The following is an 11493-nucleotide window of genomic DNA, read 5'->3' as shown; positions in this document are numbered from 1 at the left end:
GTTTAATACCCGCACACGAAAAGAGGTAGAAAGGGACACCGGAGGACATAGGAGCGCCGGTTTGCAAAACGGACAACGGGGAAAATGCTCGGATGCATGAGACGAACACGTATGCAAATGAAATGCACATGATGACATGATATGCAATGCATGACACGCAAACACATGACAAGGCAACAACAGCGAATAACTGGAAGACACCTGGCACATCGGTCTCGGGGCATTACATCCTGGCTCTACCCAAAGCAAGAACACAAGCAAAGGGCCAACAATCAATCACAGTGCAATGCGCAAGCAACATGATATAAAACATGGCATGATATGCGAGATGTGATATGCAATGCATATGCGTGCTACGGAAAGGAAAGATTGAACCAGGCATCAACTTGGCAAACCAAGTGCGCCGCTGGAAAGATGAGTTGATTTCGGTCGAAATCGATATAAAGATCACCGGAATTGGATGCACGGTTTGCAAATGGCAAGCAAAACAATAATGGCACAATTCTGCGATTAACAGCACGATGCCATCTAGAATGCAACAAGAAACTAAGCTACTGCACTCCAACATAATAACAAAGCACATGGCAGTGATCTACTCAAGATTCTTGACAAAAGATGAACACTGAGCTACGGCTAAATCACACAAGAGCAGGTTCAAACAAGCATGGCAAAAGTGCAAAAGATAACAGCATCACAGACTTAGTAAAAATACTAACATGCCAGGAATTAACATCAGGAAGCAATGTTTAGAGCAAGCTAACAACATGCTACATGACCAGATAATAGCAAACAAAGGCATGGCATGAATATAGTTAAAGCATATAACAAAAGTCCCTTACTTACCATAAGCCAAAAGGGCACAGAAAATATGATGGCACCCATGTAAACATAGAAAGTTCCGTTAATAGATCCAGACTTAGCAGAAAAACTGGACATGGCAAAAACAGAATTACGAAGGCCTCGTTGCGAGCTCGATTCACTCACCACAAGGCATTGCATGACAATATAAGCATAGAAAAAGCAAGAAGACATGTTCATGAAGCCAAGCAAAGCAAGAACAAGTTCATAGCATGCATGGATCAACTACAACAACCTTGGCAAAATTGATTAACACGTAACCAATCTGCCAGGAACATTTTATAGCAAAAGTAGAGCAAGATTGAGTCATGCTAGGGTACTCCATAAATGCAAACATGGACATGGATGGATAGAGCACAACCATATGCTCAAATCATCCTTACTGAACATACTCAAAAGAAGCATGGATCTCACTGTAGCAACATGAATACATGGCATAAAAATAACAGCAGGGAAATGACTTAGTGTTCTAAGTCTCTGAAATCAGCAATATCACGAGAGCTACTTTGCATGCTTGTGCTAGTCACCACATTGATCACACAAATACACGGCATACACCCCTGTAAAGATGGCATGGCATAGCCCAAAACACATGTAGAGCTCATGCCCATATGCAGCACACAATAATCATGGCAAAAATGAAAAATGCTCATAGATCTGCTAAGTAACAGGAACTAACATTTTATAGCACTCTTGCATCAACAATTTGGGCATCAAGATGGACTCAAACAAGCATGGCACAATGGAACAAAATGAAGTGCACATCCAGATGAACATTTTGGTATATCACACGCACAAAACGGAGCAGCACACATGAAGTTATGATGCGATGAAGAGGGCCTGAAAATGTTAGGTGAAAGGGACTTAGTGGAATATCACCTCGCGAAAAGTCAACGCGCGATGAGACGGAGCGGGGCGGAGGGATCCGGGTCGCGGGACGGCGTGTTTGGATCGGGCACCCGGTGGATCTGATCCAGCTTCTTCTCTGGCGAGGTGCGGACTTCGGCGAAGGGCAGCGTGATGGCTCCAGCGAGGCGGGTCGGTGGAGCGGAGCCGAGGCGGCGGCGGTGATGCGAGCGGGACAGCGGCGCGGTGCACAGGGTGGCGCGGTGGAGCATCCGGGCGGTCACGGGGGCCGGCGAGGTCGGCGGTTGGCGGCGGCGATGGAAGAACGACGGCGGCGCGGTGGCGCTAGGCGGCGATGCAGCGGCTGGCGCCCGTGGCGGAGGACTCCGGTGCGGGCGGCGGGACGGCGCGTGGAACCGCGGTGGCGCGCGGGATCCGGCGGCGGTGGAAGGAGGCGAGCTGGCGGAGAAGGTCGGGCGAGCGGGCGCGGAACTCCGGTGAGATGCGGCGCGCCCGACGGCGGCAGAGCTCGCTGGCGGCAGGGCACGAGGCGGCGGAGCAGGCGGGGGGGATGGGCGGCGCGCGGGGCGCGGTTTGGGCCCGGCGCGGGCGCGGGCGGGCCGGCCGTGGGCCTCGCGGCCGTAGCGGCGGAGGGCGACGCAGGGACGCGTGGCGCGGGGCGGCGGCGGAAATCGTCCGGTAGCGGGCGGACATGTCCGGCGGGCGAGAGGGGGAAGATCTAGGGTTTCATCTGCGCAAAATTTTGGGGAGGCACACATATATAGGTAGAGGGAGCTAGGAGAGTCAAAATGAGGTGCGGTTTTCGGCCACGCGATCATGATCGAACGAACAAGAGGATGGAGGGGGTTTGGATGGGTTATTGGGCCACTTTTAAGGGGTGTTGGGCAGCAGCACACACGATGCCTTTACGGTTCCCCGGTTAACCGTTGGAGTATCAAACGGACTCCAAATGGCACAAAACTTGACAGGCGGTCTACCGGTGGTGTACCAAGGCCGCTTGGCAAATCTCAGTCCATTCCGAGAAAGTCTAACACCCTCTCACGAAAAGAGGCAAAAGGGGGCGCCGGAGGACGTAGGAGTGCCGGATTGCAAAACGGACAACAGGGAAAATGCTCGGATGCATGAGACGAACACGTATGCAAATGCGATGCACATGATGACATGATATGAAATGCATGACACGCAAACAAATGACAAGGCAACAACAGCGAATAACTGGAAGACACCTGGCGCAACGGTCTCAGGGCGTTACATAGTACCTGCACAAACAAACAAGAACCTCGCAACCAACGCAATAAAGTGGTTGTCAATCCCTTCACGGTCACTAACGAAAGTGAGATCTGATAGAGATAATAAGATAAATATTTTTGGTATTTTTTGTATAGATTGAAAAGTAAAGATTGCAAAATAAACGGTGACAGAAATAGCTAGTTGATGGGAAAATAATATGATGTAAAGTAGACCCGGGGGGCATAGGTTTCACTAGTGGCTTCTCTCAAGATAGCATATATTACGGTGGGTGAACATATTACTGCCGAGCAATTGATAGAAAAGTGCATAGTTATGATGATATCTATGCATGATCATGAACATAGGCATCACATCCGTGTCAAGTAGACCGAAACGATTCTGCATCTACCACTATTACTCCACACATCAACCGCTATCCAGCATGCATCTAGAGTATTAAGTTCATAAGAACAGAGTAACACATTAAGTAAGATGGCATGATGTAGAGGGATAAACTCAAGCAATATGATATAAACCCCATCTTTTTATCCTCGATGGCAACAATACAATACGTGTCAGTTCCCTTTCTATCACTGGGATCGAGCACCGCAAGATTGAACCCAAAGCTAAGCACTTCTCCCATTGCAAGAAAGATCAATCTAGTAGGCCAAACCAAACTGATAATTTGAAGAGACTTGCAAAGATATCAAATCATGCATATAAGAATTCAGAGAAGAATCAAATATTGTTCATAGATAATCTTAATCGTAAACCCACAATTCATCGGATCTCAGCAAACACACCGCAAAAAGAATTACATCGAATAGATCTCCAAGAACATCGAGGAGAACTTTGTATTGAGATCCAAAGAGAGAGAAGAAGCCATCTAGCTAATAACTATGGACCCGAAGGTCTGTGGTAAACTACTCACACATCATCGAAGAGGCTATGGTGTTGATGTAGAAGCCCTCCGTGATCAAATCCCCCTCTGGCAGATCGTCGGAAAAGGTCCGCAGATGGGATCTCACGGGTACAGAAGGTTGCGGCGGTGGAAAAGTGGTTTCGTGGCTCCCCTGGATGTTTTCAGGGTGTCGTGGAATTGTCACGGCAGATGTCCTAGCAAAAGGACTTAGTCATAGGGCCATTGCAACTAGGAAGCCTAAAGGGGTTAATCGGGACAAAGGACACGAGAGGTTTTATACTAGTTCGGCCCCTTACGATGAAGGTAAAAGCCTACGTCTAGTTGTGTTGATATTGCTGGGGTTTCGATCACCAAGAGGCTAGTTCGTCGACTTGGTTATCGATCTCTTCTTTTTTGTCCTAAGTTTCTACCGGGTCGTCCCCTTATATACACGGGATGACGCCTGGCGGCCTACAGAGTCCCGGCCGGCTCATACAGCGTGTCTGGCTCGGTGACTTCTTTTACATGCCTTTCCTTAGAAGTCTTTTCTTACATACGGCGGTTTACAATATTGGGCCTTAAGCCGCCTCTAGGCCTTAGGCCTCCTATAATCTTTAATAAACTATCATCTTGAATGTTTATGGGGCTTCCTTTGTGACCCGCCATTGGGGCTGACCCCGGCCCCTCCTGGGCGGGTCATAGCTGATAGCTATATCCCCAACATTAGGCCCCAGGTTGACCTTGAACTTTGTTCTTTGTCAATCTTCAACACTTAAACAAAAAATCCATCTTCTTGTCTCTGGAAAAAAATTCGTGACCCGCCATGACGTCATCTTCTGAAAACACAAAAAACTGTTATGATGTCATCCTCAATGGATCTTTATCTTTTAATGTCTTCCAAGAATCGAGGCGTCCATTTAGTTGGATGGACATTATTGTGTCTTCCTTGATCTTCGCGCCCGCCTGTTGGCTTATCCCTTATAAATAGATACGCCCGGTCTTCCTTATTCTTCTCTCTCCTTCGTCTTCCTTCTCTCGCAACCTCCGCTGCTACTCGAGCTCCACCGCCGCCAGAGAGCCTCTCACCTCCGTCGACCTCGGCCGCTGCATCGGCCGGAATCAGTTCAGAAAAATGGCGGCGACCTTCCGTGGAAACTCTGTGGCTGTAAGCGTTTCCCTTCTTGCCCCTTAGATCTGCATTAGGGCTTTCTAGGTTTCTACATGTTCTTCGTAGTTCATCGCAGCTTCTCCGTAGTTCTTCCCTGCAGCCTCTTCTTGATCCAAAAAGAGATACATGTTTGTGCAATAGTTGTTTTGTGCTTGCTATTGACACTAGTAGATCCCTTTTCCCCAATGTAAGGCCTCATTAGGACTTACAAATTCATCTTCGCTAAATTTTTAGGTCTAGAATTTTTTCCATTTTGAACAACCATTTGATCTGGAATAATATCAAGCAATTTGGGAAACTTGTTTGTCTCAACACTTAGCTGAATCTGCTTTCTCAAATATCTGTAGTCATGGGGGCTTATTATGCCGGCTTACTTTTCCTTATATGACATTAGCCCTTATTTTAGCCTCCATTACTCCCCTGTATCATCATCATTTACTTTCACCATCGTCATTGAATTAAGCCGGTATGTTGCTTTCTTTTCAGTTCATCTTTTGAACATCATGCCGTCCAAAGCACCGACTGTCTGCAATTGGGTTCCCTCAACAGTCACTGAGGACAATCTGAAGGAATTCTTTACCATAGGGTTTTTGCCAGGGAAGAATGTTATGTCCTACCATGCGCTTGACCCGGAGGAGGAACGGCCCAATCCAAAAGATGGTGAAGTTATCGTCTTTTCTGATCACATGAACCGTGGATTTTCCCCACCTGGCTCAAAGTTCTTCAGAGATGTCCTCCATTTTTCAAACTCCACCCTCAAGACATCGGGCCTAATTCCATATCCAATATCTGCAACTTCCAAGTTCTCTGCGAGGTGTACCTTCAAGAAGAACCGACTGTGGAACTCTTTAGAGAGTATTTTTATCTGAACCGCCAGAATGAGTGCACCAATGGCCCTAGCCTGGAACTTGGAGGTATCTGAATTCAGCGTCGACAAGGCGCCGTCTTCCCCCCTAATAGTCTTGCCAAGTCATCCCAAGGACTGGAATCAGACTTGGTTCTATTGTCAAGACACTTCACCAGCAAATGAGCATCCACTGCCGGGTTATCGCTCAGAGCGTCTTGACTCCAAATTTGTACTCCCTGATAAGCTCACTGCCGCCGAACGCAAGAAGCTGATACCATCCATTAAAAGGATTAACGCTTTACTGGGGAACGGCCTAACCGGAGTTGACTTAACCCGTTGCTGGGTTGCGTGGCGGGTCATCCCTCTAAGCCGTCGATCTAAACTGATGTACGAATATGGCAGAGGCCCAGATGACTCTCTTCGTCACAGCTCTGTTCAATTAACTGAAGAAGATATTGTTTCAGTGTCAACTCTTCTGGTGAACGGTAAATACGAAGACTGTAGTAAAGTCGGGTTAAACCCTTTCTGCATGCTTAACCCGGTGCCAGAGGTAAAGAACCTCTGCTCTCTTCCTCTTTGCATTTTTCTCAGCTGGTTAAAATACTTGCATGACCTTTCATCTTTCTTGCTTGTTTATAGGCCAAATCTGATTTCTGGAAAGCCAAGTACGATCACGAAGCCGCCAAGAAAGCCAGCCGCCGCCATAACCGCCAAGAAGACGACCCATAAATCTAAGAAGAAGAAGAAAAGCACCACTGGAGATCTGTTGAAGCTTGATGATGATACTTCTGAGTCGGAGGTAGCCCTTGACTCCCTTGGCCAGCTTTTTAACAATCTTATTAACACTGACCATTGCCAGGATGACACGGGGGCCAGTCAGGCCGTGGAAGAAGAGGTAACTATTTCCTCTGACTCAACCCATTTGCCAAGACAGAAACTTCGAATCGTAACCCGGAAAGTAAGGTTTTCACATGCTTTGGCTTATCTGGACCCTCATTTTCTTTGTAAAAACAGCAACATGAGAGCCGCCTTCAGGCCCGGAACGTCGATGAACCGCCTACTGTTCTTCAACAAACTCCTCAAAAGCGCCAGAATGAGGTTTATTCCTTCGTCTTTTACTTTTCATTACTGGATCTTCTCCCTTGCATTACTAACTTTATTTTTATCTTTGCAGGAGGTGTCTCGCTCCTCCGGTGACTCATCTCAAACTCAATTCCCGGCTTTTAAGACTGCCCCTGGGTAAGTAAGAAATAATCTTTCCTCTGTGTCTTTCAAACTGCTTCTTTATACTAACTGTTTCGTAACATCTTTCTTAGTGGCCAAGCCAAATCCAAGAAAGCTAAGGTGACTAGGCCGACGGAAGACCCGCCAGTCCAAGCACCTGAACCGGCCATGCCACCTTATCCTCCTCCAACTGAAGCACCAGAAGACCCGGCCACCAACGCTGAATTAAATCCTCCTGAGTCGTCAGCTGACGATACCATCGTCAACCCTTCTGCTACAGGACCATCTAGCTCGGCCAACCCACCATCACTGTCTGCTCCGGATGTACTGATCACCGGAAGCCGCTTTGTGTTGGAAATATGCCCTAGAGGCAATAATAAATTAGTTATTATTATATTTCATTGTTCATGATAATCGTTTATTATCCATGCTAGAATTGTATTGATAGGAAACTCACATACATGTGTGATACATAGACAACACCATGTCCCTAGTAAGCCTCTAGTTGACTAGCTCGTTGATCAATAGATGGTTACAGTTTCCTAACCATGGACATTGGATGTCGTTGATAACGGGATCACATCATTAGGAGAATGATGTGATGGACAAGACCCAATCCTAAGCCTAGCACAAGATCGTGTAGTTCGTATGCTAAAGCTTTTCTAATGTCAAGTATCATTTCCTTAGACCATGAGATTGTGCAACTCCTGGATGCCGTAGGAGTGCTTTGGGTGTGCCAAACGTCACAACGTAACTGGGTGGCTATAAAGGTGCACTACGGGTATCTCCGAAAGTGTCTGTTGGGTTGGCACGAATCGAGACTGGGATTTGTCAATCCGTGTAAACGGAGAGGTATCTCTGGGCCCACTCGGTAGGACATCATCATAATGTGCACAATGTGATCAAGGAGTTTATCACAGGATGATGTGTTACGGAACGAGTAAAGAGACTTGCCGGTAACGAGATTGAACAAGGTATTGGGATACCGACGATCGAATCTCGGGCAAGTACTATACCGCTTGACAAAGGGAAATGTATACGGGATTGATTGAATCCTTGACATCGTGGTTCATCCGATGAGATCATAGTGGAGCATGTGGGAACCAACATGGGTATCCAGATCCCGCTGTTGGTTATTGACCGGAGAGTTGTCTCGGCCATGTCTGTATGACTCCCGAACCCATAGGGTCTACACACTTAAGGTTCGATGACGCTAGGGTTATAGGGAAAGTATGTACGCGGTTACCGAATGTTGTCCGGAGTCCCGGATGAGATCTCGGACGTCACGACGAGTTCCGGAATGGTCCGGAGGTAAAGATTTATATATAGGAAGTATGGTTTTGGCCACCGGAAGTGTTCCGGGCATCACCAGTAGTGTACCGGGACCACCGGAGGGGTCCGGGGGTCCATCGGGAGGGGCCACGGGCCCCGGAGGCATACATGGGCCAAGTATGAGAAGGGACCAGCCCCTAGGTGGGCTGGGGCGTCTTCCCACCAAGGCCCATGCACCTAGAGATAAGAGGGGGCAAACCCTAAGGGCAGATGGGCCCTAAGGCCCATGCCTGGTGCACCTCCCTCTCCCCCCCACTTGGTCGCCACCCCAGATGGGGATTGGGGCTGCCGCCACCCCTAGGGTGGAAACCCTAGGTGGGGGCGCAGCCCTCCCTCTCCCCCTATATATAGTGGAGGCAAAGGGGCAGCCCAACACACGAGGTTCTTCCCCTGTTGGCGCAGCCCTACCCATCTCCCTCCTCGTCTCTCCTAGTGCTTGGCGAAGCCCTGCTGGAGTTCCGCGCTCCTCCACCACCACCATGCCGTCGTGCTTCTGCTGGACGGAGTCTTCCCCAACCTCTCCTTCTCCCCTTGCTGGATCAAGGCGTGGGAGACATCACCGGGCTGCACGTGTGTTGAACGCGGAGGCGCCGTGGTTCGGCGCTTAGATCGGAATCAACCGTGATCTGAATCGCTACGAGTACGACTCCTTCATCCACGTTCTTGCAACGCTTCCGCTTAGCGATCTACAAGGGTATGTAGATGCACTCGCCTTCCCCTCATTGCTAGATTACTCCATAGATTGATTTTGGTGATGCGTAGAAAATTTTAAATTTCTGCTACGATCCCCAACAGTGGCATCATGAGCTAGGTCTATGCGTAGTTTCTATGCACGAGTAGAACACAAGTTGTTGTGGGCGTCGATTTTGTCAATTCACTTGCCGTTACTAGTCTTATCTTGATTCGGCGGCATCGTGGGATGAAGCGGCCCGAACCGACCTTACACGTACTCTTACGTGAGACTGGTTCCACCGACTGACATGCACTAGTTGCATAAGGTGGCTAGCGGGTGTCTGTCTCTCCCACTTTAGTCGGATCGGATTCGATGAAAAGGGTCCTTATGAAGGGTAAATAGAAATTGGCATATCACGTTGTGGTTTTGGCGTAGGTAAGAAACGTTCTTGCTAGAAACCTATAGCAGCCACGTAAAAACATGCAACAACAATTAGAGGACGTCTAACTTGTTTTTGCAGCATGTGCTGTGTGATGTGATATAGCCAAAAGGATGTGATGAATGATATATGTGATGTATGAGATTGATCATGTTCTTGTAATAGGAATCACGACTTGCATGTCGATGAGTATGACAACTTGTCTTAATTCATTTATGACCAGCGTGTCAACTTAAACGTCATGTAATTACTTTACTTTATTGCTAAACCGTTAGCCATAGTAGTAGAAGTAATAGTTGACGAGACGACTTCATGAAGACACGATGATGGAGATCATGGTGTCATGCCGGTGACGATGATGATCATGGCGCCCCGAAGATGGAGATCAAAAGGAGCAAAATGATATTGGCCATATCATGTCACTATTTGATTGCATGTGATGTTTATCATGTTTTACATCTTATTTGCTTAGAACGACGGTAGCTTAAATAAGATGATCCCTCGCAATAATTTCAAGAAAGTGTTCCCCCTAACTGTGCACCGTTGCGAAGGTTCGTTGTTTCAAAGCACCACGTGATGATCGGGTGTGATAGATTCTAACGTTCGAATACAACGGGTGTAAGCCATATTTACACACGCAATACACTTAGGTTGACTTGACGAGCCTAGCATGTACAGACATGGCCTCGCAACACGGAAGACCGAAAGGTCGAGCATGAGTCGTATAGAAGATACGATCAACATGAAGATGTTCACCGATGTTGACTAGTCCGTCTCACGTGATGATCGAACACGGCCTAGTTGACTCGGATCATGTTTCACTTAGATGACTAGAGGGATGTCTATCTAAGTGGGAGTTCATTGAATAATTTGATTAGATGAACTTAATTATCATGAACATAGTCTTAATTGTCTTTGCAAATATGTTGTAGATAAATAGCTCACGTTGTAGCTCCCTATTTCAATATGTTCCTATAGAAAGACCAAGTTGAAAGATATTGTAAGCAATGATGCGGACTAGGTCCGTAGTCCGAGGAGTGTCCTCACTGCTACACAGAAGGCTTACGTCTTTGATGCACTGCTCGATGTGCAAACCCCTACAACGTCGTCTGTGGATGTTGTGAACACCTGACAGACACATCCTGATGACTACTTGATAGTTTAGTGCACCATACTTTACGGCTTAGAATCGGGATTCCAATGATGGTTTGAACGCCATAAGACATATGAGATGTTCCAAGAGCTGAAATTGGGATTTCAGGCTCATGCCCGTGTTGAGAGGTGTGAGACCTCTGACAAGTTCTTTTGCCAACAAGATGGAGGAGAATAGCTCAGCTAGTGAGCATGTGCTCAGAATGTCTGGGTGCTACAATCACTTAAATCAAGTGGGAGTTAAGCTTCCAGATAAGATAGTGATTGATTGAGTTCTCTAGTCACTATCACTAAGCTACCAGATCTTCGTGATGAACTATGACATGCAAGGTATGGAGATGATCCCGGAGCTGTTCGCGGTGCTTAAAACCGCAACAAGTAGAAATCAAGAAGGAGCATCAAGTGTTGATGGTTTAACAAGACCACTGGTTTCAAGAAGGGCAAGGGCTAGAAGGGAAACTTCATGAATGGCAAACCGGTTGCCGCTCCAGTGAAGGAACCCAAGGTTGAACCCAAACCCGAGACTAAGTGCTTCTATTGTAAGGGGAACGGTCATTGGTAGCGGAACTACCCCAAATGCATGGTAGATAAGAAGGCTGGCAACTTCAACAAAGTATATACGTGTTATTAATGTGTACCTCACTAGTACTCCTGGTAGCACCTGGGTATTGGATACCGGTTCAGTTGCTATTATTGGTGACTGGAAGCAAAAGCTACGTTCTAAACGGAGACTGGCTAAGGGCGAGGTGACAATGTGTGTTGGAAGTGTTTCCAAAGTTGATGAGATCACCATCGCATGCTC

Source organism: Triticum urartu, chromosome 5 (genome assembly GCF_003073215.2).
Source record: "Triticum urartu cultivar G1812 chromosome 5, Tu2.1, whole genome shotgun sequence".
Taxonomy (NCBI): Eukaryota; Viridiplantae; Streptophyta; class Magnoliopsida; order Poales; family Poaceae; genus Triticum; species Triticum urartu.
This window is presented reverse-complemented; position numbering follows the sequence as displayed.